The sequence below is a fragment of the Talpa occidentalis genome, unplaced genomic scaffold (assembly GCF_014898055.3).
Source record: "Talpa occidentalis isolate TD23 unplaced genomic scaffold, MPIMG_talOcc4v2.1 talOcc4.14, whole genome shotgun sequence".
NCBI classification, from domain to species: Eukaryota; Metazoa; Chordata; class Mammalia; order Eulipotyphla; family Talpidae; genus Talpa; species Talpa occidentalis.
This window is the reverse complement of record NW_023601433.1, coordinates 50,600,763-50,628,576: the sequence shown is the minus strand read 5'-3', so window position 1 is coordinate 50,628,576 and position 27,814 is coordinate 50,600,763.

Sequence of the window (27,814 nt, the reverse complement as noted above, 5' to 3'; positions counted from 1 at the left end):
GGGATCGCATGTGTGCAATGTGTGTGTTATGCATAATGTGTGTCCCGGGGGAGGGAGGGAGGATGCAAGTGCACATTTGCATTAGCTTTAACAGGCCGAAGGTGACAGTGTCCCGTAGCCCAACTCCTCCCACGCCCTATAGTAGTGGCTACTGGTCTCAACAGCTCAAGTAGTAGGAAAAGTCTCATTCACAACTCAGGACCCCCAAGGCCCATCAGGGTCTTGTTGCAGTGTAGGTTTTCTTTCTTCAACTCCAAATTATTTCCGTGATAGTGTGTACACACATCTTCTGGAACCACAAGAAGTCTCAAGCAGGAAATACGATACAAGCCTGTTGTGTGCTTCAGATGTGCCCTGCTCAGAGCTCAAACGCTTGCTTTCAGGCCCGGGCAATGTTTCCCTGGTGGTGGTGGCAGTGAGTGATTGAGGGTGGTTGGGTGGGGAGTTGGAATCTCCACGGTGGAGGGAGCCCTTGTCTTGTGCCAGAAAAGAAAAAAAACGAGTCATGACTATCTAATGCTAAGCTTCCTAGAGAGCCCTGAACATGGGGTGCAAATGTTCACACACTGGGAACACGTGTAAAGCAGCAACTGGACGTCCGTGTGGTATGTGCAGGCTTGCTGGGCCGGCGCGGCAGCCTTCTCCCTGGCTGCTCATAGAGAGGCTGCCTCCACGTTGCACAGCAATATTTCTGTGTGTTTGGATTAGGCATCCATGTTTTCACAGAATGTCTTACAGGTACTTCTTCTGTGTGGCCACAGCAGCCATGTGAAAGCCCCTCCTGGAACCCTGGCGACTCTCCAGGGAACACTGGGAGGCTTGCTACGGGCTGAGAGAGCGCCACTGACCCCGTCCTTAGCTCCCAGGGAGACGCCGGTTAAGCCAGACGTTTTCAGGTTAATCCACCCTGTTCCCAGAACCTAGACTTGTCTCAAATGTCACACATTGGACAAATCTCTTATTCTATTCTCCTCTGGCTTGGGGAGCATGATGAGCACTGTACTAGAAAGGCCAAAAGTTAGTTTTGGCAGCAGGTTGAATAGGGACCAGCTCTCCTTGTAAGAAACACAAGCTTCGGGGCAGGGAGAGCGGCAGGGGTTACTCTGGCCCTTCAGGTTCTGCTCCCTCATCTACCCAAGCTCTCAGCCCTTTCCGGTCCCCTTCTTTGGTAATTTTCTGAGGCTGCCCAGGAGGGGAGCAAGGAAAGTTGCTCTTTTTCTTCCCTCTCCAGCCTAGTCATGCCCATGTCCCGGGACTCGGCTAGGCTATTTGGTCCAAAAACCCAGAGCCAGGGGAAGCCCTTTTGTCTTTTTTTATTCTGTTCCATGGGCCTTTTGGTTATGCACAGTTAGCCAAACTTGTGTCAGAGATGGAAGAGCAGAGGTTAGAAAGAGAATTCCCTCAGCACAGAAATTCTTCAGGAAGTAGAAAAGATGTCAGCCTGCCTGTTGTTGATATTCCTGCCAATCTGGCCTTTTGGCATCTTTGGAAAGATCCCCAGTCTTTCTAAGGAGGCCCCGAAATTTATCCCAAATGAGAAATATTCCCCCACCTCCTCTCAAGCAATCTTTACCTTCCAATGGCTTAACCCCCAAGAGTGTGTGCTCTGGGAAAGTGAGACATTTGTCTTTAAACAGTCTTTGATCCAAAATAAAGGAACATGCAGAAAGTTTGAGGAAATCAAGTGCAGTCTAGAAAGATTATATACAAAAACACATTAATCCTTTTCTGAATGGAGATTCACAACTTGAGAATTTGAATTTGGATTCCTCATTTGGTAGATGCTGGTTGCTGTTTTCTCCTTCCTGCTACCTGAGCACACAGCTAAATCTCCATGTCACTGCCTCCTTGTGGCTGGGTGCAGCCACATAACAAGATCTCCAGGGTGGAATGTGAACAGGAGTATGTGCCACTCCCACCTCACTTTCTCAAGAAGGAATCCCTCTCTTAGCCCCTCAGTGACATTTCATGATCTGTTTCCAGCCTTGCCTTGCAGCTGAGGGCTACACTCCAGAGCTGGTGTGGTCACATGACAGACATCTGGGTCCTTGCCAGTAAGGCTCAAAGCTCCAGTTTATTTAACAGAGCTGGTCCCCAATGTGGGAACAGTTACATGAGAGGAAAACAGAGATGTCTTCTCTAAAGCACCTCATCAGCTGAGTCTGTACCCAAATACGCTCACTTGCTGGGTAAGTTCCATGGACCACATCCTCCACCCCATGCTCAGTCTCACTCCTTGCATGACTGGTAACTTCTCTCTTCTCCAGAATGGCAATTTGCACACTTCTATTTTCAAAATGCCTTAATTTCCATAAGTCCTTCTTGTAATTTCAAGAGGGGCAGAGGATAATTACAATACAGTAACATCCTCCCTAAGAGTAGGTCTAAAGTTCAAGCATAAGGTGAAAATCCTACAGCATCAAAGCAATCCTTGAAAAGTGAGAGCATCTTTCTATAAGCCCAACATGGGCCAGCTTTTATCCATCCAAGATAAAGTGGCTGGTTATAGTCAGCAGTCATGGAGTAGGAGAAATGTCGCTGAGTCATGTTCAATGTAGCAAGATGCTCACAGCATGACAGGGGGTGTGGTCTGTGATGCACAGAGCGACTGCAGATTCCTGTGCTCAGTTCACTCTAGGGCACTAATTCTTAACCAGGGATGATTTTGCCCACCAGGGGGACATTTGGTAATACCTGGAGGCATTTTTTATTGTTATGACTGTGGAAGGCCTGCTCCTGGCATCTGAGGGGAGGAGGCAGACATTCCAGTAAATGGTCTAAAATACACACAACAGCCCCCATGACAGAGCTATCTGACCAATTACATGCTCATCCCTGAGGCTGAAAAAACTCTGCTTTAAGACAAAAGGGCTATTGAGAGAAATGGCAGGGTAGCTTGTTGTGCATATGCCTTCTAGAACTCTCCCAGACCTTTCCTTGACTTGTACATGTTTCTTTTCATTCTAATTGAGGAAGTTATCTATTCTGCTATTGCTGCTCCTTGAAGCCAGACAGGATAACAACAGCAAGATCATGGATTCCTGGCAATTCCTTGATGTCCCACTGTCCAGGAGACCAAAAATGTTCTAGCTGGGTCAATTCCACACTGGCTTAGAAAATTTCATTAATAACAATTAACAGTATTTTGTCTAATTTTTCATTTTTGAAGAGATGTGGGTTCCCACTCTCCTGCTGAGAGAATGCTTGTGGACCTGCTTCTTCTTGTCAGACACTCTCTGAAATAGCTGGCCTTAAAACTTCTCTCTTTCCTTTGATCCTGAAATATTTCAAGGAACATCTTCCTCACCCCAGTCTTGCGCTACATTAAATAGTTACATTTCTGGCAGTGTCTTTGGCCCTTAATAGTCTCCTCACTGGCCTGTCAGCTGTCCTCACTGGAGCTGCAGCACTTCCTTGCCCCTCCAGTGGACCTGCCCTTCCTGGTAATAAGGTGCCATGAGTGATAGTGTGATCTCTAGGAGCTTTTGTAGTGGTACTCATGGTGGCAGAGGGGGCAAGCCAGGATAAGGGCAAGATGGGAGACTTCAGAGAGCTTTTGAGTCCAAAGGGACCCTAGAGAGAAACAGACAATTCCCTTGCTTCAGCGCGGGTCTGCTAGACATAAGCGGCCTGCTCAGCCACCATTATGGTTACCTGCAGTTCTGCATTCCTATACAAAGGTCAGAAGTGTCCATCACAGTCATATGCGCCAAACCTTAGAAGGTGCCTTTCATATCAATCAAGAGTAGAAAGCTTCATCACTCTGGGAAGGGTATGCATCAAGAGGTATGACCGAGAACACCCAGGGGTCTGAGGACAGATGCATGAACTTACTCCCGACTCATACATCATGAGGTATGACCGGGAACGTCCAGGGGACCGAGGACCAATGTATAAGGGACCCCAAAAGCTAATCAGTGGAATGCCTTGTTGATATGATTAGGACCATGGCCTGGGGTCTATGGTCTAATTTCGATGACAACACTTGGTCATCAGCTGATAACATGGTCAGCAGACTCATGTCCCCCTAAGCCCTAGATGACATTCCTGAATTTCACTCATACTTTTCTCATTGTTATCCTAATGCACATAGCTGATGCTCTATGATTATTCTATCAGTGAAAATGGCCAGGATCTTGCTCTCAGCAGCATCCTGCCTTGTGCAGCCTGCTCCACGACTCCCATGCCTTTATTGGTGTGGTGTTGCTCGATGCAACACTTGTGGACAATCCCGGCCATGTGCCTGGACAGATTGTGAGCCATAGATAAGTTACCTGCCACCATCACACAGTCAAGACAATCATGGTTGAAAAAACTTCCATTTCTGAGCATCTCCTGTGCTTTGGGCACTGCAGACAATGAGAGAGTTTCCTGGAGGGACAACAGGAAACAAAGTAGGTTAAGGTCCCCGCTCCAGAGGGCCAGTGTTCCAGTGAAGGAAACAGATAAACCAAATAAGCAAAATTCTTGGTACTTTAGTTCAATACCCACCTGTGCTAAATCAAACACTAGATATAACAGAGAAGTTTCTTGATATGCAAAAGGACAACTTCAGAAAACAGCCCACTCAATGATCAAATAAATACAAAAGATTTTTCCTTTTGAGATGAAGGAAACAAAGAGGTTGTTCTCACAGCACTCTTTATTCTGGCACTGAATGTCACAGTTAGTGCAAAAAGGTAAGAAAAAAATGAAATTGATAAAAAATGATGCAGTGATTACTGCCAGGTATGATTTTGGCCATAGAGATTAAGCTTCTAGAACATATAAGTGAATTCCTCAAAGTACTAGATTCAAAAGTAGTTTAAAAAAATTCAATTGTGGGCCTCCCTTGTGGCGCAGGTGGTTGAGTGCAGCTCTGTGAAGCTTCCGCAGTCTCTGCAGCGCCGGTTAGATCCCCACTGTCCTCAGAGCAACCCACATGGCGAGCAGACCTCCTCTGTCTCACCTGCTGCTCCCCTCAGCAGTGTATTTCTTCAGTCTGCCTGTTCTGTTCCCTGCTCTGTCTCTGGTGAATTCTCTCACCCTCCGAGGCAACTAGCCTGTACCCTGGTTCTTGTATAAATAAAAAAAAAAAATCTTAAAAAAATTCAATTGTTGAGCCTCTCCGGTGGCGCAGCGGTTGAGCACTGGGTTGTGAAGCTGCCCGCAGCCTCTGCAGCGCCGGTTCAATCCCCGGCTGCTCCCCGGCCACCGGAGGAGGGTCCCACATGGCGCACAGACCTCTCCTGCCGCCCGCTGCTCCCCTCAGCAGTGTACTTCGGTCCTTCTGCCTGCTCTGCTCCCCGCTCTGGCTCTGGTGAATTCTCTCACCCTCCCGCGCTTCTGACTGTACCCAGTGCTTGTATAAATAAATCTTAAAAAAAAAAAAAATGATCTTTAAAAAAAAAAATTCAATTGTGTTTATAGCAATGATTGGAAAATTAAACTTTAAAATACTACTGAGAGTAGATTAAAAAGTCAAACAAAAGGTTTTCAGTGTCTCTGTACTGAAAACTATAAAATAGTGAAAGAAATTCAAGAAACCTAAATAAAATGAAGAAAATCTCATATTCGTGTATTGGAAAATTGAATATCATAAAGATTTCAGATCTCTCTCAAATTCTCCCCAAATTGAATCTGTATTTTCAATGTAATTCCATTAAAACATCAGCCATTTTTTGTGAAAATTTGCTGATTTTGAATTTTATGTGGGGGTACAAAGGGCCAAGAATAACAAAGACAGACTTGAAGAAGAAAAAAACCAAAAGATACACACTACCAAATATCAAGCTTATTAATATTTATGATATGCTACTGTCATTAAGATAATATGATAAGGGAAAAAGTGGAGCAGAAAAAAGAAGTGGGAAGTCAGAAAAAAAATTCAAAGATAAGCTTCAATATGGGGAAAGATATTTGCAATACATATCTCAATGAAAGACTCATATCTAAAAATATACAAAGAATTCCTGCAAATCATTAAAAAGGGAAAAAACCCAAAACAAATATTACAAAAATCCTGAATATGTTTATTAGAAGCATCACTAAAAATGAGCATAATAGTAACTACACCTGAGGGGAACTCCTACATTGTCAAAACACTAACAGTGATGTAAAACAATGGTATTTCAACTAAAAAAAAAATAAAAGCAAGCATATATGAATCCTATGATTTGGTAATTCTGTTCTTCAGTAGAAACCTAACATGTTCCTCAAAGATATGTGCAAGGACAGCCCTAAGCTGGAAGCCGTAACCAGTGTCAGCAACCTCCCCCGCAACACCCCACAGTCCCCAAATGGTGGCTGTTACTATGCATATAATATGACCTCATTTATGAAAAGCAAAACTGTGGAAAAATATATATCTCCATAAATACATGTGGACATATTTAAATGGGAACTATGCAATATTTTATTCCATATGTATTACTGATGTATTCTTTTTAATGGTTCACATTGAAAGACCACGTTTTCTCAATTATTCATGCTATACAAAATAGAGGGATAGCTTTGATGGCTGTCAGCTTGGTTTTGGGACACAGTCTGTCTGATGCCCGGGGTCTCCCTCACATTTCTGAAAACATGGACTTCTTCACCCAAATCTACCTTCAGCAGCCCCAGCCTCTGGTCTGTGATTAGGAAAAAACAGTGGACAATCCATAGAAAGGAATCTATAGGGCTAGCACCATTACAAAGTTGTAGTTTTACCCCCTCCTTCCTAGGCTCTGTTCCCTGCAGTCTGTCTGTCTGACTGTCTTATTGCCCTCTTTAAGAACCACTCTCTCATTTCCCTTTAGAAAACATCCCACAGTCAAGTTTCTCACAGATGCACACAAAATGATTCTATGTGGGGTCTCCCTGGTGGGGCAGCTGGTTGAGCACATCTCTGTGAAGCTTTGCACAGCCTCTGCAGCGTGGGTTCGATTCCCGGCTGGCCAGGGAGATTCCCACATCGTGAGGCCAACCTCTCCTGTCGTGCCCGCTGCTCCCCTCAGCAGTGTATTTCAGTCAGTCTGCCTGTTCTGCTCCCCACTCTGTCTCTGGTGAATCCTCTCACCATCCCGTGCCTCTGGCCTGTACCCCAGCTCTTGTATAAATAAATAAATCTTAAAAAAAATGATTCTATGTGACTAAGAAAGCTTCATATTTGTTCTCTAGGAGTGGTTACCTTCCCTATGAATAAAAAAGAAACCCCACACCCAAAGAAGACTCTATTTGTGCATCAGTGGAGAACATTGGTGTGAGTCTCTTTCTTATGTCTGGGAAAACTGCTTGCATGTGTGATTCACTAGAATGTTCTCCGCCATGACCACAGCTTGCTCCAACTATCCTTCTTAATATATCAAACCTCTGGGTATAAGCCCAAAAGTCATGGGGCTTGAAAGTAAGGTCTGGATTTTATCTTGATTCTCTCTTGGATAAATGCAAATATGGTTTTAACTTTAGACCTAGAAAATGGGAATGACAATATTTCTTGCATTTGTGGAAATATTACAGGAACTTAGGACATTTTTACTTAGAAAGCACTTTAAACTTCTTAGGGAAATATCTTGATGCATTAAAATTCTTCAGTGCTTTCCCTTTTATGTGTATGATTTAATTAATCATTAGATGATTAATCATCTAATATTATTACTTATAAAAATATATTTTTTCTTGCTTTTTTTTTCTACCTTTAATCAACAGAATAGTCATTGAATACTGTAAAAGAACATCACAAGAAATAGAACTGATTGTAAAAATCACATTGTCCCTTCTTAACCAGAATAATCAGATAAATATTTTCCTGTAAAGGAATCATGCTATTACTCCCATAATTCTGGAATTTTTTGAAAGTCTTTGGGGGCGTGGGGTGTGAGGGATAGGGCGAGCACACTAGCTCTGAAGACATTCCTCAAGGAGGACCATCAAAGTAATTCCCTTAGAGATAAATGACTCTCACTTAAGTGTTTATCTTTTGCACATATTTGTGGGAAAATCTATTACTTGAGTTTTGACCCCAATGCAAAGTCATGTTTTGAGAAATTTCTTAAGAAGCTCAATAATGTAGTTACCACCCCCGCCCCCGCCAAAATTTAATAGTCAAGGTACTTCACAGAATGTCAGGACATGTTTGTGGTCATTTGTGCAAGGGCAGAAGAGAGAGTAATTCGGGAAATCTGGGAGAAAATGATATTTTAGCTTTGTCTTGAAGGATGGTAACATTAGATAAACAGAAATTGTTAAACAATGGTGGGGAAAATAGAAAGAGGAGCTATACTGGGTTCCCAGGGCAGCCTTTCTCTGTGGGTGGTTTCTACCTTCCAGTGAAAGAGTCCATTAGGTTAATGGGGAGATTTTGGAGTTTAGGTTATGGAAGGAAGAAGTTACCAAAAATAAATCGTGAGCTAAATGCTGTTCTGAGAACTTCCCTAGTACACCAGGGATTTATACTGAAGTATCAAATAGTCACAGAAGGTTTTTTCCTTTTTTTTTAAAGATTTATTTATTTATTTTATGCATACAAGAGCTGGGGCACAGGCCAGAGATGCAGGGGGTGAGAGGATTCCCCAGAAACAGAGCAGGGAACAGAACAGGCAGACTGACTGAAATACACTGCTGAGGGGAGCAGTGGGGGAGACAGGAGAGGTCTGCCTCACCATGTGGGTTGCTCCCTGGCCGGCCGGGGATCGAACTCGTGCTGCAAAGGCTGTGGATTGCTTCATAGTGTGGTGCCCAAACCCTTGCGCCACTAGGAAGGTCCCAGTCACAGAAGGTTTTTTGAACAAGTTCATGACTAGATCCAAGCAACATTTAAAAAAATAAAAAGTCAAACAGCAAGAACTTTCATTCATTGCTGGTAGAATGCAAAATGGTACAGCCACTGGGAAATGGAGTTTGGCAGTGTGTTATAAAACTAAACATATTTTTACCCTACAACCTAGCAATTGGGCTCCTTGGTTCAACTTGTGGGCATCTCCAACTCATTTAGTCTTTACCCAGATGAGCTGAAAAGCTATGACCACACAAAAACCTGCACAAGAATTCATAATTACCCAAACTTGGAAGCAACCAACATGTTCTTCAAGAGATGACTAGATTAACAAATGTGGTAGGTCCATACCATGAAATGTTATTCATTTTAAAAAATGTTATTTTTTAAAATGAACTATTAAGCCATAAAAAGGCATAGAGAAACAATAAAGGCATATTGCCAAGTGCAGGAGCCAATCTGCAAAGGCTCTATACTATTTGATTCCTGTGTGACATTCTGAGGAAGACAAAACTACGGAGACAGTAAGATCAGTGGTTGTCAGGGGTTGGGGTGGAGTGGGGCAGAGGGAGGGATGAAATGGGGAAGCAAGAGAACTTTTCAGGCAGTAAAATTATTCTATATGACATTGCAATTGATACATGTCATTACACATTTGTCAAAATCCATAGAGTATATAACACAGAAAGTGAGCCCTACAGTAAACTATGTAAGCTGGATTTTAAGAATGTATCAATATTAACTCATAAAAAAGTTAGCATATGTATACACACGTGTGTGTGTGTGTGTGTGTGTGTGTGTGTGTGTAGTTTTTCCTCCTGTAGCCTCTTAAGTACAGGAAGTTTGTAGGCTGAGGCTGGCAAACACTGTTTCCAATTCTTTTGCTGCTGGCATCAGCATCATGGATGTAATGCCAAGAGCTCTCACCTGTACCATCCAGATTCTTGTTATGCAAATGTGGTTTACTGGCCAGCAGGATCAAAGTCACCTGGGAACTTGTTAGAATTTCTTTCAGTTCCCACTTAAGCCCTGAGGCATCTGCTTTGTCCAGAACCTCAAAGAGTGATTCATTTGCATTCTAGAGCTCCATGATCTCTTGAGACTCGGACTTTCTTTCCCAGCTTCATCTTGGCTCTCTGACCTGCCTGGGGACTCCATTGTTACCTACCAGGCTTGACCCAGGTCTCTGGGTGCTCATCCTTTGCTATCACATCATCATGATGGGTATTTTTGGGGTTTTTCTACCCTTGGAGACCCATGTGGTTGTGCACTGCTATGATACAAGAATTATTACAGGAGAAAGCAGGTCTACTATCTGATGTTTGTGGTTTTTTGCAAATTATTATTTTTTCTTTCTCTCTAAGTGTGGTATCTGGGCAAGCAGCAACAGTATTAACTGCACCCATATTAGAAAGGCAAATTCTTGGACTCCAGTTAGTCCTATTGAATCAGAAACTCTGGGGGTGGAGCCTAGCAGCCTGTGTTGAAGCAAAAACACTATTCCTGAGTCTGTAGGAGTTGCAACGCGGCGCTTCTCTTTCAGCACAGCAGGCAATGTGCAGGGGAAACCTCCAACGGTCCTAAAGTGTCACAACCACTATATTGATTCCCATCTGTCCCAGTGTGTTTATTGATTTGGAAAACAAAAGATACATGAATGACTATTGAACTAGCAGATCATAATGTCTTGAGCAGATGCTTAGGTCTTTGGAACTGAAATATGGCGTAGGGCATGTCAGACATCTGGTCATTGATCTGAGAGACTGGGGAGCAATTTCAGCCCATTGTGTAAAGCCAACTACCTCTGAATAAATAGGAGGCAATTCTGTCCTCCAGATAATTACAGCCCATACTCCCCATTCATCTCTCACCCCATGTGGAGAGAAAATGATCACTCGGTTGAAAATTTTGAGGAAAAAAAATATCAGATTCAGAAGCAGTGGCTATGTGCAAAAGATTTCATTTCCCAAAAAATCATTTCCTTCCAATAACCAAAGCCCTCATTTTTGTAAGTCAGAGATGAGTGTTCATGAAAGAGCTTAAAAAGAGGCTCAGCACATAAATTATATAAAACAAAGCAACGGTTCAAAGGTTCAAAGCAAAGTGCAAAATAAATGTTTTTTAAACCCTTACTTTTCACATTGATATTGCAGTCCAGGCTAATTATCATAAGTAATGGGGAGAAATTGTTAGGACCCTGAAATGAAATTGAACCCTCAGGCATAATTAAGTCTTCTTTTTGCAAATAGAAATCTGTGCCCGTGTCCTGGGTCCTGGTAGTTCCCTCATGACTCCTCCTGCTTCACATGCTGTGACTATCCTACCTCTGGGTTTGCCAGCGTTCTTCACCCCAATATGTCTTCCTCCATCCTTTGTTAATTCCCATTCCGTGTTTAAGTCACATCACATATGAACTGTGACTGCAGGGCAGTTTCTATCCCTTTGCTCAGCTTTCCCAAGCATCCTGTCCCCTTTCCTAGTACCGGGCACACACATTGCAGTGCCTGTAATTTACTTCAAAACTTTTAGCAGGGACAGTTTGAAATTATTTGTGTCAGTTAGTTGAAAGTTTTCCACGTAAGCAGGTACAATTATCTAACACATCAGACGCAGAGGATTTTAACAAGAGCACAAGATCTGAAAAAACCTTTTTCCAAAGAAGGCATCCAACTGGCCAACAAGTACATGAAAAGGTGCTCAATATCACTAATCTTCAGGGGCATGCAAATCACTACCATAATGAGATATCACTACTAGTATCAAGAAGACACGAGATAAGGATGACAAGGATCTGGAGAAAAGGGAAGGTGTACTGTTGGTGGTGGAATGTGCACTGTTGGTGTAAATTGGAGCAGCCACTATGGGAAGCAGTGTGGAAATTGAAACTAGAACTACCATATGATTCAGCTATCCCTCTTCTGGATATATAGTAAAAGGAACAGAAATCTGTATCTTCAACAGATATATGTACCCCAATGTCACTGAAACATTATTGACAATCGCCAAGATATGAAAACAGTCCAAGTGTTTTTCCACAGGTGAACAGAGAAAGAAAATCACTGAAACATTATTGACAATCGCCAAGATATGAAAACAGTCCAAGTGTTTTTCCACAGGTGAACAGAGAAAGAAAATCTGGGATATACATATCTACAATGGAATATAATTCAGCCATAAAGAGGAAATCCAGTTTTTGTAATAAACATGGATGATACTGGAAAGCATGAAATAACCCATATAGAGAATGAAAAATACCATATAACCTCACTTATATGTGGAATCTAACAATGTCAAACTTACAGAAACAGACTGGTGTTTGCTAGATGTGGAGCAGGGTGGTAGCAAGGGAAACGAGGAAATGTTGGCAAAGGGTACAAAGTTTCATCTATAAGATGAGTAAGTTTTTGGGGGGGCTCTAATGTCCAGCATGGTGGCTACAGTTAATAATACTGTGTACACTTCAACCTTTCTGGGAGGGTAAATCTTGTGATCTCATCACTATAACTAACTCTGTGAAGCAATAGATGTGCTAACTAACTTGATTGTGATAATCATGTCACAATGTGTTTGAATATTAAATAAGCACATGGTGCACCTTAAATATATACAATTCTTATTGCCAATTATACTCAACAAAACAAATAGAAAAAGAAAGCCCTGGTCCAAAGGTGGCCATACAAGCATTTGTGATCTATTCTCGATCACTCTTCATTTTTAAATTTTAATTTAATTAAAATTAATATCAACAATTGGGTTTTTAATGTTGAAAACAATAGATTATTGACTAGTGAGTTAAATGTCATCAATAAGCTGTCACTGGTGACCTTAAAAGAGTTCAAGATTTGTGGGTAAGACAAATTATCTTAGAAACATGCCTCAATTTTGTATAAGGGAGGTGTGGTGCCTTTACCCTTAGGGATGGCCCTGGGTCTTGTCCCCAACAGTCTGCTTCTATTAGATTGTACAAGGACATTTTTCTTGCCTAAGGTCAACAGAATCCTGTCCATATCATGGAGACTATTTTTTCATTCAGGGGGTCATTTGGGCATTTGTGTTTCACCAGGTTTTTTAATTAATCACCTAAATTATTTTAGGACTGCATGCTGATAAATGTTTAGTAAATATCTCTGTGTGAGATAAATTTGGGCTAAAGTTTGCTTTTATTCTAGCTGATAGAGAGGAGGAGGAGGTAGCCAACTTTCGATTGCTTTCAATTTCTTTGAGGCTGCAGTGGCCTAGCAAGAAGGACCCAGGACTGTGTGACCCGATTGTGATGACTTGCCTTATGTCTGGTTACTCTGGCTCATTGCCAGGTTTAAGAGGATCGGACATTTTTATAAACAAATCAGAAGAGCAAAATACATTTTTACAATACGTGGCCAAAATATTGGGTTTGCCAGAATAGCTGCATGAAGATAGCCCAGGAGTGCACTGAAGAAAACATAAACAGACATGTGAAGAATAAGTATGAGAAAATATTTGCTAAGAAAATATTGAGTTTTATGTCATTTTATTTATATGAAAAGTTGGCAAGTAGCAAAAGAGCAAGAATTGTCATGCAGTGACATAGCTTTTTATGGAAATAATTTTTCTTTTGCATTTTGATTTTTATTTTCTATAATTTAGGTCTCTGCTTCCATAATAATTATAGATTTTAAATGAAGATGAGAAGGGGAACAGATCTTTTTATATTATTGAATTCATTATAAAGTTATCCCATATCTGGGGGTTCTGTCACCTATGCTGCTATACTTCTCCACTTCTGTGTCAGCAGGATATAAAGTACAGCATGTGTAAGGAATGGAAAAGCAGGTAAAAACCTCCAAGCATAGATGTGTGATAATTATCCATTAAGTCAGACTAAGCAAAACCCAAAATTCCTTCCCTCTGGTGCTTATTGTCTTCATCTCTCATCAGAAAGGAACTTGAACTTCTTTTAAGAGCCAAGAGCTCTTCAAGCTGAAAGCTGATTATTTCAGGACAGCGACTTGTTCTGTTCTGCAGATCACTTTCTTTCGACCAACCGGAAGTTGACAGTTTATCACTGTGGCTATAGATGCTGTTCTGAAGTCCCTCTGTCCACTTCTGTAGCCACAAGTGGCTAATGAGCCCTTTAAACATGGCTTGTCTGAATTGAGATGGGCTCTAAGTATAAACACACCCTGGGTTTCAAAGACTTAGTGAGGAGAAAAGAAAATATCTGTTATGGTATTTGTATTGATAACAAGGTAAAATAATATTTTGAAATAATGAGTCAAATAAAGAATATTTAAAATTAAGTTCACCTGTTTCTTTTTACTCCTTTACTGTAAATACCAGGAATTTTTTTATTTTATATAATTCTTACATCATTTTTCATTTTTGCACAATGTATGCATTTTCATTATGGTTATATTCCCCATACAATTGCACCCCCCCTTATTTTGACTCAGTCCTTCCTCTCCCTGGCCTTCCCTCCCCCACACCCCCACCCCAGTGTGTCTCTGGTTTATAGTTGCTTGTTGATTTTGATTTTTACTTTGTATTGATTAGTCTTTTTCCTGGTCTCTTATTTAAGTTTTCTAAATTCCTGCTATGAGTGAGACCATCCAAATACCAGGAAATTTTTAATTACATATGAGGTTTGCATTTGCAGCTTGCACCATATTTCTGCTGGACAGCACTGCTGTAAAGAAAGTTTCCACTGGAAAAGCAGCTGGTAAAATGAAGCTGGGATTTTCTGTGCTTTGGCATTCTGCTGGAACTTGGCCTTGGTCCTCCAGGGTTCCTGCTAGGTCACTCCTTCTGGACCTGTCTAAATAAGGCTAGGTATAAAGTCCTCCCTTCTGCTAAGCCTCTGCTCCATGCCAGGTGACAGCCAGTGAACCTGATAAATTAACCCTTATGAGTGAGTGGTAGATAGTGGTGGATTAATGAGTTATTCTCTCTGAGTCCTGCCGTTCTGCAATTGCACATTGTCTTTCTGGATATACGTGCTCATTTATCAACAAAGACCTTCTGACGGCCAACCGGCCAACCGTGTGAGAAGAGTTAGTCTGTGGATGGGGGGTTGGGGAGAGAGAGAGAGAGAGAGAAAGAGAGAGAGTGTGTGTGTGTGTGTTTCAATGCATGGAGTAAGATTCTAGAGTGGTAGAGTATAGGTTCATATAAATAAGGAGGTGTGCAATCAGGGAGGATAATGTAATTTAATACTCAGAAAGGCCCTAGGAGCCTTCACAGTGGGGATAGAATTTGAGAAGCATTTCGAACACTAAGTAAGTGATCTTTAGGGGCAAAGGGAGGAAAGAGCCTCTATCCAAGGAAACAGCACACACAAAAGCACAGAGCAGGTCATGTCTTCACTTTGGACAGGAATTTCACATACTTTGGCATTCCACAGCCACCAGCTTACTTAAGGAAGTTCTTTTATCTCCTGCTTTTAGGGACTAAAGAGAAAGAGGCAACATCATTGATAACTGATAAAAATGTTATTTCTGCCCTAGCATTAGAATTGGGGGTGAATCACTGTTGAACAAAGGCCTCAAGGATCTAACTCCCATGCTAATTTATCAGGAAACTCCAGGGAAAGTGGTGAGTAACTTCATAGGAGATACTTGAACCCCCTGAAATAGAATAATCCTTTGTTTTTGACTTTAAAAAAGGCAGGGATGGGGGAAGAACCCTATTACTAATATTAGACAGTGCTTTAAGCAGTAGTTTCTTGACTCATATTGAATCAGTTATAGTTGTGCCTGGGACTCTGCGTACTTTTGGCCTCAAGGTCAGGAGCTGCTGGCAGCTGCAGTGAGAGGACTGTCCTGCAGTCATGCCCAGGGCACTGTGTGAGCCTCATTGTGGCTTAGGCAGCAGGTGCTCACCAGATGATGGGCAGTGCCCTCTCGTCTGCTAGTCACCTTTCTTTGGTTAAATTGGTATTCCTTGGGGGCCTTCAGGCCTATGTCTAATCTGGGCATGCCCAGCCCCTGCCTTTGAAATAAAAAAAAAAATCTCTTAGAAAAGAGTATAATCACTCCCTTTCAACTTTTCATTTGGAAAAACCTCAGTCTTATAGAAAAGCTAAAAGAATTGCATAATAAATACCTGAATACCCTTTACCAGTTGCTAACATTGTGGACATATGCTCTGTTCAGCTTGAAAATCAGAGACACCACAACATATTGTTTCTCGTAATTACAGCCTACATCTCCTAAGAACAAGCACATTCCTCTACATAACAACCTTGGTCACAGCCAAGACATTCAATGTCAATATTATCTAAAATGGAACCCATATTCAAAATTCCCCAGTAGGCTAAGAAATATCCTTTACAGTGATGTCATCGAAGTTCCCACGCTGCATTTGGTTGACATGCTTTTGAACTCCTTTATTACAAGCAACCCTTTGGGTTTCTTGCTGTTTTGGTCTTTCATGACATTGAACATCAGCTCGTGACACTTCTTTGAAGAGCCCAACTAGCTTTCTTGTGGTGCACCCACCTTCTGGATTTGTCTGAGGAACCTTGATGGTCAGACCACGTGACACATTTTGGTGAAACATCAGCTTGGAGATGTGTGTCCTTCCCACTGGGTCTCACCAGGAGATGCAAGGGATCAGTGTGTGAGGAGTATAGACTTTTATGAGTTACATGCTTAAAATCTCCCTGGATGGGGGAGAACACTGAATAGAATCACCTGCATGGCCCAGAGGGGGTGAATAAGACACCTGAGAGGCTGTGTTTTTCCAGTTCTTTATTAATATAGCATTAGTGCACACAGGAAAATGAAAATTATGTTCCCTACTGTCAGGGAGAGGGGTTTGCTCCCTCTCCTTTCACCACCCCCCCCATGCCGTCCCTTGGGTTGCTAATTTGATATTAATATTATGTGAATCACCCTCTTGCTGCCCGAGTAGCTCATATTAATGAAATATTTCACCTAGCACACACTCTGCCGACACAAATGCTGGCCAGGGCTTTCTCACTCCCCTCGGGAGCTGTTTGCTTCCCTTGCACATGTGGAGGTGAACTTTTCCTGTCCCCTTTCATTCTGCTTAGTAAGCAGACCCTGACTAGCATGACACCTGCATCCTATTCACTCTGCAACTTGAGCCAAAGGGGAAAGAAGCTGGTCTGGAGCAGTCGCCAGGCCAGGCGCAGCATGGAAGCTACAGAGCTGCTTTTATCCTCCCCCTCGCCTATCACAGGAGGCGACTGGGAGGTTTCAGAGACTGGAGTTGTGTTCAATAGATAATGATGCTTATTATTTGTTGATGGATGCTACTTTTAACCAGTGCTCACTGATGGGAGTGTGAAGCACCCCCTGCTTCCTTACCACTTCCATGTGAGGTTGAACAAAATTGAATTCTTGGGCCCTAGCAGGCAGACTTTGGAACCAAGAAAAAAATAAAAAACACATTATTTCCAAGTTCAGCATTTTGGACATTACATCCTCAGAGAATGGAGACAGAACTTACAAAGGCAGTGGCTGTTACTTCAACACAAACTACCAGCCTGAGAATAGAATTATCAACACTGACTTCAAATATCAAGTATCCCTGTGGCCATTCACAGTGGACACAGGCTCAGAGTATGCACATGAGCACCTGCCAGAAAAGTCTACAGCATGTTACATCATTTCTGCTATTTCAAATTGCTGCAGGGAGCTTCTTAACAGGATAGTTAACAACAAGGAGTCACATTGCCCTGATTCTATTTGTTTTTCTATAAACATTTAGGCCACGGTTTCCATCCCTTTCTCAAGCTGGGCTTGATTAGTGATTCAGCTGATCAGCCTATCTAGAGGCTGAGCACTTGGACCACAACCATGTGTGGGTCTGCACTTTTCACTTAAGAGTTACTAAACAATGCTAATGTTTATTTGCTGAGCACACATTGGGTTCTGGACACTGTGCTAAGTGTTTTACAGACAGTGACATTATTCTCTGTCTTTTGAAGTAGTTAGAAAATAGGAGACCAAAAGTAAAAATACTTTCCATCAGTAGGTGGATGGAAACACAAAATCTGGTTTATCCATACAATGGAATATTTTTTCAACCTCAAAAAGGAAAAGAATTCTGATACATGCTACAAAATGGAGGAAATGTGAAGACATTATTCTGAGTGAAACAAGCTGAGTGAAATAAGTCTGAGACAAACACTGCATGATTCCTCTCCTATGAGGTGGTTATAGTCATCGATTCAGATACAGAAAGTGGAAGGGTGATTGCAAGGGCTGGGGGAGGGGATTTGGGATTTAGTGTTTAGCAGGAATAGATTTCAGCTGGGAAAGATGAAAAGTTCTGGAAATGGAGGGCGGTGAGGATCGACCATCAGTGTGACTGTACTTAGTGCTGTAGAGCTGTACACTTTAAAATAGCTAAATGGTAATTTTTATGTAATATATATCTTGTCTTGATAAAAAAGCAATTGTGTGAGAAAAATTGGTATCACAAAAGACTCATATTTGATCATTTTGGGAACTCCTATTCAAAAAAAATTTTTGATACTCTATTGTCTGTACATGTAACACTATTTTAGAGAGTAGAAATTGTTTTCTGTGAATCATCCATAAAATATTCTCCCCAATGGCCTAAACAAAGGACGGTTCCCTCTTCTATTGTCATTGTATATTTAATTTGCCTTTAAAATGATAGGGTAACTCTCCTAAGCCCTCTTGAATATCTCTTTCTTGGATTTCTACCACTCCCTTCTTAGGAATTCTAAAAAAAAATTTGGCTGGACTGAAGTTACCTGGCCCGGTGCCCGCACCTGCTGGGTTTGTGCATCTGAAGATGTGGACTCCTTCCTATTCCAGATGCTACAGATGCAGAATGGCTGAATCAACCCTAGTGAGGATGAGCGATGGCTTTTATCATGATGTGGGTATTTCAAATATGGTGCAGAAGGCACTTCTTGGACATTTTCCACCATGAAGAACATTCCTGAAGAAGAATACCTTAATCATTGCCAAAAGCTGCTGATCCCTTCATAGATGTTTTCTACTTTACATGGGTGATAATGAATTGTTAATCATTGGTAGCTTGTTAATCTCCTTTTACTATCTTTCATGTCTCTCAATTAACTTATGTGATTCCCACAACTTAATGGGGTGGACTTATGCCCTATTTTTACCATTTGGGGAGATGAGGAAGATAAAACCAAACAGATAGATTTGCCTAAGGCCCATGGTTCTCAGTTTGCCTAAGGCCATGTTTCCCAGGTGAGTTTCTTTTTTTTAAAGATTTATTTATTTATGCATAACTTGGTATAGGCCAGAATTTGCGTATAGGCCAGAGGTGCAGGGGGTGAGAGGATTCACAAGAGACAGTGGGGAACAGAACAGGCAGACTGACTGAAATACACTGCTGAGGGGAGCAGCAGGCGAGTCAGAAGCGCTCTGCTGCCCCATGTGCGTAGCTCCCTGGCTGGGGATGGAACTCGTGCTGCAATGGCTGTGGACAGCTTCGTAGGTTGAATCTTAACCCCTGCACCACCAGGGAGGCCCCCCAGGTGAGGGCACTGCTGCTGCTGCTCATGAGGGCACTTGAGAAGCACTGACCTAAGGTCAGAGAGTAGCTGGGTAGCAGAAAAAAGCCCAGTGTTCCTTCTGCTCCACGTCCTGAAGCAATTATGATAGTGTGTGTTGAAAGAACGGTGTCAATTCACAGAAAAGATTTCACCAACATATCCCCAAAACAGTGCTATTATTTCACAATCAGGCAACACTATTATCAGCCCTTGAAGCAGGAATCATACTGTTCATCCCTTTCCAGCAAAGTTTCCAAGCCTAGTAAGCCACAAGTGGCTGTTGGTTATTAATAAACATAAAATTTTCCAAGATAAATTAGTCGCCCAATCTGCCTATTAATTACTAAGATATACTTTTCAATCCCTGAGACAATTGATGAGCCAAATTTTTCTTCCAGGGTCCCCTAACCTGTTTAAATGTTTTTTGTTATCATGTAGCTCCGCTTGGACTTGATGAATTAAACACCTCCCTTTCTCCTGCCTGCAACACAGAAGGCTTCACTTCTGGAAACAAAATCTATAGCAAAACAGTGTAACACCCATAAATCTCCTTTTAATGAATTGAGCCTGCAGCCTGAGTTAAATATGAAACCTAGCAGCATCTGCTGTTGTTAGCAATGCCAACAACAATATGGAGGCCGCTCACTGTCATCAGGCGTCAGGGAGCGCCCAGCACTGTGAGCTGCCACATCTGCACTGCATTAACATCAGGCGATGACTTCATCGGGACCTGTAGTTTCCCCGGGAGGGTTCTCTTTATCACACACACACACACACACACACACACACACACACCCACCCACCCACCCACCCCACACACTTTCATTTGTTCAATCTTCTGTGTGAATACATATGTTCATTGTGACACAAATAATTTTGACTTTTGTTGTTTTAACTGCCTAAAAAGGTGAGTTTCAGTTTTCTGGCAAACACAAATACTCAAGCTTGAATGTGTTTACATCCGTGTATGTGCCCCCGTGCGTGCAGGCGTGCATACATGCATTAGAGGGGAGGAGATCTACTCAGGGCCCAAGGATTGATAGGAAGAGGGTCTGTTGCTATTGTTCTGAATTCTGGGTTCTTTCTGCCTGGCTTGTCAGATCTTCTAATCTACCCTGTCCAGGCCCACAAGCCTCAAAGCTGCATATCTAGATTGATGGTCTGTCCTTTTAATTATTTATTTTATTTTACTCTCTTAGGCCTTGCCAACAACAATTGGAAGTTCTCAGGTTTGTGTTTTGGAAAAAATATTAAAAGAAAAAACAAAAAAAGCAAAAACTCAATTTCTGAGGCATTTAAAAAGGTAGGAGGTAAAAGGGAGTTTTTAACAGTATGCCAAACATTTGGAATTTTCTCTAATAGTTGTGCTTCAGGGAGAAAATGTGACTGTGCCCCAGGACAGTGCAATATACCAGTAAAAGTAAACTTAAACTTGTGGAGATGAGTTTGAGGGGCCCTAAGCCAAGCCAGGTTGGACCCTACACAAAGGAAAATTAAGAAATGGTGAGTCTGTCTTTATTTAAAATCTTGATATTTTGTGCACAGTAGATTATTTTGCATTGATTTTTATTCTTATGATGTCGCAATAAAGCATCACTTAGAGTTTTTGTTGCCCCCTTGAATTTTGCTCCTGAATAAGTGCCTCCTTACTCAATCTAGTGCAGCTTTAAGTTAGTGTACAATTCTTAGATTTCACAAGTCTTGGGTTACTAAAAATGTGTAGGAAATAATTAAAATGACTATTCTTGCTAAAGTGATATATAAATTCAATGCAACCCCTACCAAAATACTAACACTATTTTTTCAAAGAAATTGAACAAAAAACATTGAAATTTATATGGAACCACAAAAGTCATTGAGTAGCAAAAATGATCTGGGGAAAAGAGAAGAGAGATAAAATTATCATGGTATCTATCTTTAAACTATGCTATAAAGCAACAGTTATTAAAACAATATGTTGTTGGCAGAAAAAGTCAGACACATGGATCAATGGAATAGAATTGAAATTCCAGAAATAAATCTTGTACCTATCAATACCTAATTTATGATAAAGCAAGCATGACCATACAATGGGGAAAGGAGAGTCTTCTTAACAAATGGTGATGGAAAAATTGAATGGCCGCATGCCAAAGAATGAAGTTGGGCTACTCTCTAACTCATGCACAAAAATTAATTCTATGGATTAAAGATTTAGATATATGACCTCCAACAATAAAATATATGGAAGAAAACATTGGAAATATGTTCCTTGACATCAATAATAGGGATGTTTTTGGATACTCAACCACTATGGTAAGGGACATACAAGTAAAAATAAACAATTGGGAGTACCTTAAAAAGGTGTTGCAGAGTGAAAAAAGTATGAGTAGAATAAAAATACATCTTATTGTATGGGAGAAAATATATACTCATTATATAATCAACAAGGGGTTGATGTCCCAGGTATTAAAAATAAAATATTCAGCAATAAAAAAACACAACCCAATTAACAAATGGGCATCACAAGGAGAATATGCATTATTGTTTTTAGTAAGGGAGATACAACTGAAAACCACAATGAGATATCATCTCATTCCTGTAGCAATGCCATGTGTTAAAACATAACAAGTGTTGGAGAGGATGTGGAAAAAGAGGAACCCTATTATACTACTGCTGGGAATGTGAACTGGTACAACCATTTTGGAAAGTGATCTGGATTTACTTAAAAAAGAAAACTAACAATGGAATCTCCACACAACTTTCTATAGTGGTTAGACCAGTTTGCACTCCCACCAGCAGTGCAGGAGAGTTCCTTTTTCTCCACATCCTCACCAACATTTGTTGTTGGTAGTTTTTTTTAATATGTGCCAGTCTCACTGGTGTAAGATGGTATCTCACTGTAGTTTTGATTTGCATTTCCCTGATTACAAGTGATGTTGAACATTTTTTTATATGCCTGTTGGCCATTTGCATTTCCTCTTTGGAGAAGTTTCTTTTTAGCTCTTCTACCCATTTTTTGATGGGGTTATTTACTTTGTTTTTGTTGAGTCTCATCAGCATCTGCTAAAGATGGAGCTTCCCTATGATCCAGCAATTCCACTCCTAGATATTTACCCAAAGGGCACAGAAACATTAATTCCAAAGGGTACATGCACCTCTATGTTTATAGCAGCACTATTTACAATAGCTAAGCTATGGAAACAACCCAAATGCCCAAAAATAAATGACTGGATCAAGAAGATGTGGTACATATACACAACGGAATATTACTCAGCAATCAAAAAAGATAAACTCACACAATTTGCAGCAACATGGATGGAGCTGGAAGGAATCATGTTCAGCAAAATAAGCCAGAAAGAAAAAGAACAATACCAGATGGTCTCACTCATAGCAGGAATCTAGAAAACCTAAATAAGGGACCAGGAAAAAGACTAATTATAATAGTGAAAATCAAAATCAACAAGCAACTATAAACCAGAGACACACTACAGGGTGGAGAGGAGGGAATAGGATTAAAACAAGGGGGTGGGTGGGAATCGTATGGGGAATATAACCAAGATGAAAAAGCACACGTTGTGCAAAAATGAAAAATGATGTAAAAAATATATAAAATTTAAAAAATAATAAAAATAAATAAAAACATTTACTGTTTATCTGAAACTCAAAAAAAAAAAACCCAAAAAACTAACAATGGAAATACTGTATAACCCAGCAATCCCACCCCAGGTCATCTATCCAAAGGACATGAAGCCATCAACTCAAAAAACTATTTGCTCCACAATGCTTATTGCAGCTCTTTCTTTGATAGTAGAGCATGGAAGCAACTTAAAGAAGGTATGATTTATTCACACAATGAAATACTATTCAGTCATAAGGAAAGACAAAATGTTGCTGTTCATGGCAAAATGGAAGGAGTTTGAGGGAATTATGTGTAATAAAGCAAGGCAGAGTGATAAAGACAAATACTGGACATTTTCGTGGCAGCTAATTCGACTAAGTAAAACACTGATAAAAGCTAGTGGACACTAATAAATGAAGTGAGGATTTTGTGGTTAAGAGCAGGGTTGGGGGTATGGGGTAGCCGCCGGGGAAATGAAAATAAGGGTGTATTCTGGGGAAAAGAAAAGGTTAAAGGTAATTTCAATGTGATGAGTAATCTTTTTTAAGCCTTACTAGCTTAATTTATGGGGTGCTTTGTATCTCCTATGCACTTCTCATGCCTTCTCTCATTCTATAAGCTCCATGAGAGCAGACCCTCTCTGATTTACTCACATTATATCCTCAAAACAAGGTTAGTCCCCAGTACCTAATAGATATTCAATGAATATTTTGTTGGAGAAACCCTATGAGGTTCATGCTGCTGCTATTCTCATTTTATAGATGAGAAAGTAAGGTTTTGGAGGCATTTGATAATGACTCTACTTTATGCAACCAATGAGTGGTGAAGTTCGGGCCATTTGCTCCAAAGTCTATGCTCATTTCTCCCTTTTATTGTCACATAAAACTGAGAATTCTGTCCCTTAGAAATTTCCATGGCCCACAGGTATTGCAGGTTGCTGCTTCTTGAAAAAAATCACATAAAATCACTCTGTAATTGGATGCATTTGTATTTTTTTGTTTGTTTAAACTTTGTGGCACTCAGCTATTTTAAAATTCCTGGTAGCTGCCAATCCCTCCACTTTCACTTTGAAAAATGTCTTCAAATGTGAGCTCTTCAGTCTGCCTAATACTAAGACACTTAAGCAGATGTGGTGTGCTGCTGCTGGCCACCTGTCAGGTGGCCAGGAACTTCAAGCACAGCCGTGGGCATCTCCTTTGTTGAGTGACTACCAGAAACTTGGACTTTTGTGGGATATGATCAAAATATCCTAAGTATATTTCCCCAGAATGTCAGTATTAGGGCAAGTGCTCATTTATTCTGTAAAACAAGAGTAAATAGAACTACACCCAGAGTACCCTCAACACACATGCACATTTATCCTCATGGGCTACATTCCAAGACCCCCCACTTCCAAGACGCCTGAAGCCTTGAATGATCAGGAACCTTATATATATCATGCTTTTCCCTACATATATATATATATATATATATATATATATATACCTATGATAATGTTTAACTTACAAATTAGGTACAGTAAGAGATTAACAATAATAGTAATAAAATAGAACAATGATAATAATATACTGTAATAAAAATTATGTGTGCTCTTGCTCCCTCTCTCAAAATATCTTATCATCAGTAACATTTTCAGACCATGGTTGATAGTAGGTAACTGAAACCAAGGAAAGCAAAACTATATGTAATACAGGGTGGTGGTGGTGGTGGTGGTGGAGGGAATTACTGTAGTTGTTGTAGGCACTTATTATTGTCAGCACTCTTTTTAACTAGGAAGACTGGCAGTTGCCATTACCTTGGGGGCAGAAAGAAGTGAGAGAGGCAGCTGAAAGTTCTCAGGACTGGTCAAACCAGAGAGAAGAGTTATGAAATGCAGCATCACCGACAAGAAGCATAATGAGCTAGAACAGGGATCAGCGAAATTTTCTATAAAAGTTCAAATAGTAAGAATTTCAAGCTTTGAAGGCCATGTGGTCTCTGTTAACAACTACTGCACTTTCCAGCAGTCATAAACAATATGGAAATGAGTGGGTGTGGCCACGATCCAATGAAACTTTATTTATAAAAGCAGGCAGTGGGCCAGCTTTGACTTACAAGATGAACTATGGTTTGTCAAGTCCTCTGGAATCTGCTGTTTTTTACTTAATGATGTGATGGTAATTCATCATCTATGTCCAACCTAAAGATATACACCAACAGTATCGGTGATGAAGAACACTATTGACCGAGCACACTGTTTCTGCCTTGGTCCAGCAGAAACTACCATCCACCCAACCAGGCCCTCCATCTCCTCTGACACTCTTCATCCAAATCCATCCCCACTCACCTGGACCTGCTACAATCAAATCATCACTGAGCAGCCTTCACCACTTTTGCTATGTCCAGCCAGATTTCTACACAAAACACAAGGTGAGTTTTTAAAAATATAATTCACATCATATCATCCCCTTGAATCTGTTGATGACTTGACACTGCTTTTATAATTGAAACCCAAATCTGTCCTCTGAGCCATGGCCCTGACCCAGCCTAGTTATCTGCCCCCCGCCCCCCACTTCCTCAAGCTCTCAGTTATATCCCCACTGGTCTTTTTAAAGTCCCCTGCCTCACTTGTTCCCAGCTATATCGGGGTTTGTTCCCAGCTATATCGGGGTTTCCCACAGAAGTTTCCTCTTCTGGGGATTCCTCCCCCGCAACCCCTGCCCACTCCAATTCCTCTTTACTCTTGGTAAATTCCTGAGCATTCACCTCAAATATCATTTTCTCAGGAGACCCTTTCTGCACTCCCTGATGAGGTCAGGACCACATTACTTGTTCACTCAGTTCTGTAGAATTCTCATTCAGAGTGTTCATTTGTATTGAGAAAAGATTGAGCATCCATTTGTCGAACACTTGACTCCTGTGAGGTCCTAAGTTCCATGAATATGATGACAATGACCCTCTTATTCAAGTTATGTCCCCAGCACCTAGCAAAGAGCCTGAAACAGAACAGGTGCTCTGGAAACACTTCATTAAAGCCCAAGAAAACACTAGAGGCATGAATATCTCAATGGAATTCTCACCCAAGGCTCATCCTTAGGTCAGGCTGATAGGAAGGAAGGAGGAAACCACAGGAGGCAGGCCAGCCAAGAACCTGAGAGTGATTTAGCCAAAAGTGAGAAAGTGAAAAGTGACAGTTGTCTGCAGAAGGAAAGACAAGGCCAGGAGGTTCAGGCCAATGAGACAAACTGGACAAATCGGAAGAAGAGGAAGTGGCAGCTCGGGCTTGGGAATTGCTTCCCAAACATGTGGTTAAGGACAGGCAGAGCCAGAAAAGACACAGTGTACCACAGCCCAGTCAAAAAGATTCTTCTTGTCATTTCCTGACTTAATATGTTAAGAACAAATGTCTGCTGCTCAATTACCTGATCCTGGATCCACAGAGTGCCAAAAAGGCAGTTAGGCATTCTTGCCCTTCTGACCAACATTTTTAAATACCCATTGAATACAAAACAATTGACCTCCAGCCTATAGCTGAGATTTTGGCAGACACTTATTTTATACAGAATAATGACGTTTAATAATTTAGTTTCCTTTCTCTGCCATATGGAAGCAGTGGGGCGCAGGGTAAATGGTGTGAGGTCTGACTACCTGACATTGAATCCCAACTCCACTGCCTATAGCTATTGACCTCATGAGAGCACCTTAGCCACACTGTCTTCACATACAAAATGGGGGAAATTAGAGTGTGTGCCTCAAAGAGTAGTCGTGCAGATTAAATGGCACAATGCACATCAAAAGTAGCACAGACCTAGTATGTTTAAAGCTCCCAGTAGTAGCATTGCATCAGAGTCAGACTATGGGGGCATCTCAGCCCAAGGGGACTGGCATGATGTTAGGTTGTGTTGGGATCTGAAATTTCTTTCCTCATTTGGGTGCAAGGTGGTCCTTGAGACCCTGGTGTGGAGCACATCTGGTTGATGCTGGCTCTAGAACCTGTCCAGCCAGGCCTAGGGGAATGAGATTTGGTGAAAGCTGGTACAACATTTCTCACTGTCATTGAATTATCAGCTTTTGCTGGCCAGAAAAACCAACTCCCTGGGGCAGAACCACAGGCTTCCTTTTAGGATCCAAAGGGATACATTAACAAAGCAAGAGGGGCTGGAGGGACTTCTCTTTGATCTCTTCCTATCCATTCTTCTCAAAATCACAGACCCAGGACCTCCCGCCAGTTTCTGCTCTTTTGTCCCAAGTGGCTTCATGAACACTCATAAGTTGCTTTGAAGATAAAAGAACCACATCAGTGCACCACCATAGCCCTATTATTTTAATAAGTGGAGCCTGCACATGTCTCCTTGACATATGAGCTGTTCAAAATATTTGTCTTGTTTTTCAATTCAGCTGCATGGGAAAAGCACCCTCCTTGTCTCTGGTGTACACTCCTGCATGTACCACTATGTGGAGTGAGCATTGTTTTCATAAAAACGCTTGCCTTTTCTCCAACTAAAGAAATTGATGTTTCTCTTGGGGATGGCTCTTTGTTAGCCAAAATTCAAGTAATTATTTTTAGAGATATGTATTTTTTAAATGTCTAATTTATTGCAATGCTTACAAATGCCAATAACATGTACCAAAAATTTTGCAAGGCCAACAAATTTCAATGTACAATGAGAAAGCTCTATGCACATCGACGAGAAACATGTATGTGAACATAATAACGGTTTCTGAAACAAGCAGGATAGACTCTACTCGCAGAGAGAATAAGAGAATAAGGCATTTTATTCTGCAGATCCACCCAATGGCTATTTTTTACCCAGGCTAAAAAGAGTCCTTTCAAGTACTGTCTCTGGGGAGCATTCTACCATGTCCTGGCACATTGCTCTGGCCACCTCTTCTAACACCCTGCAAGTGTTACCAACATCTACTATCTGCCTTGTGGCATCTCTGGCATTTTTCAGTCTGTATAGTAATTAAATTTTCACATATGCTTTGTTTTCTTCAC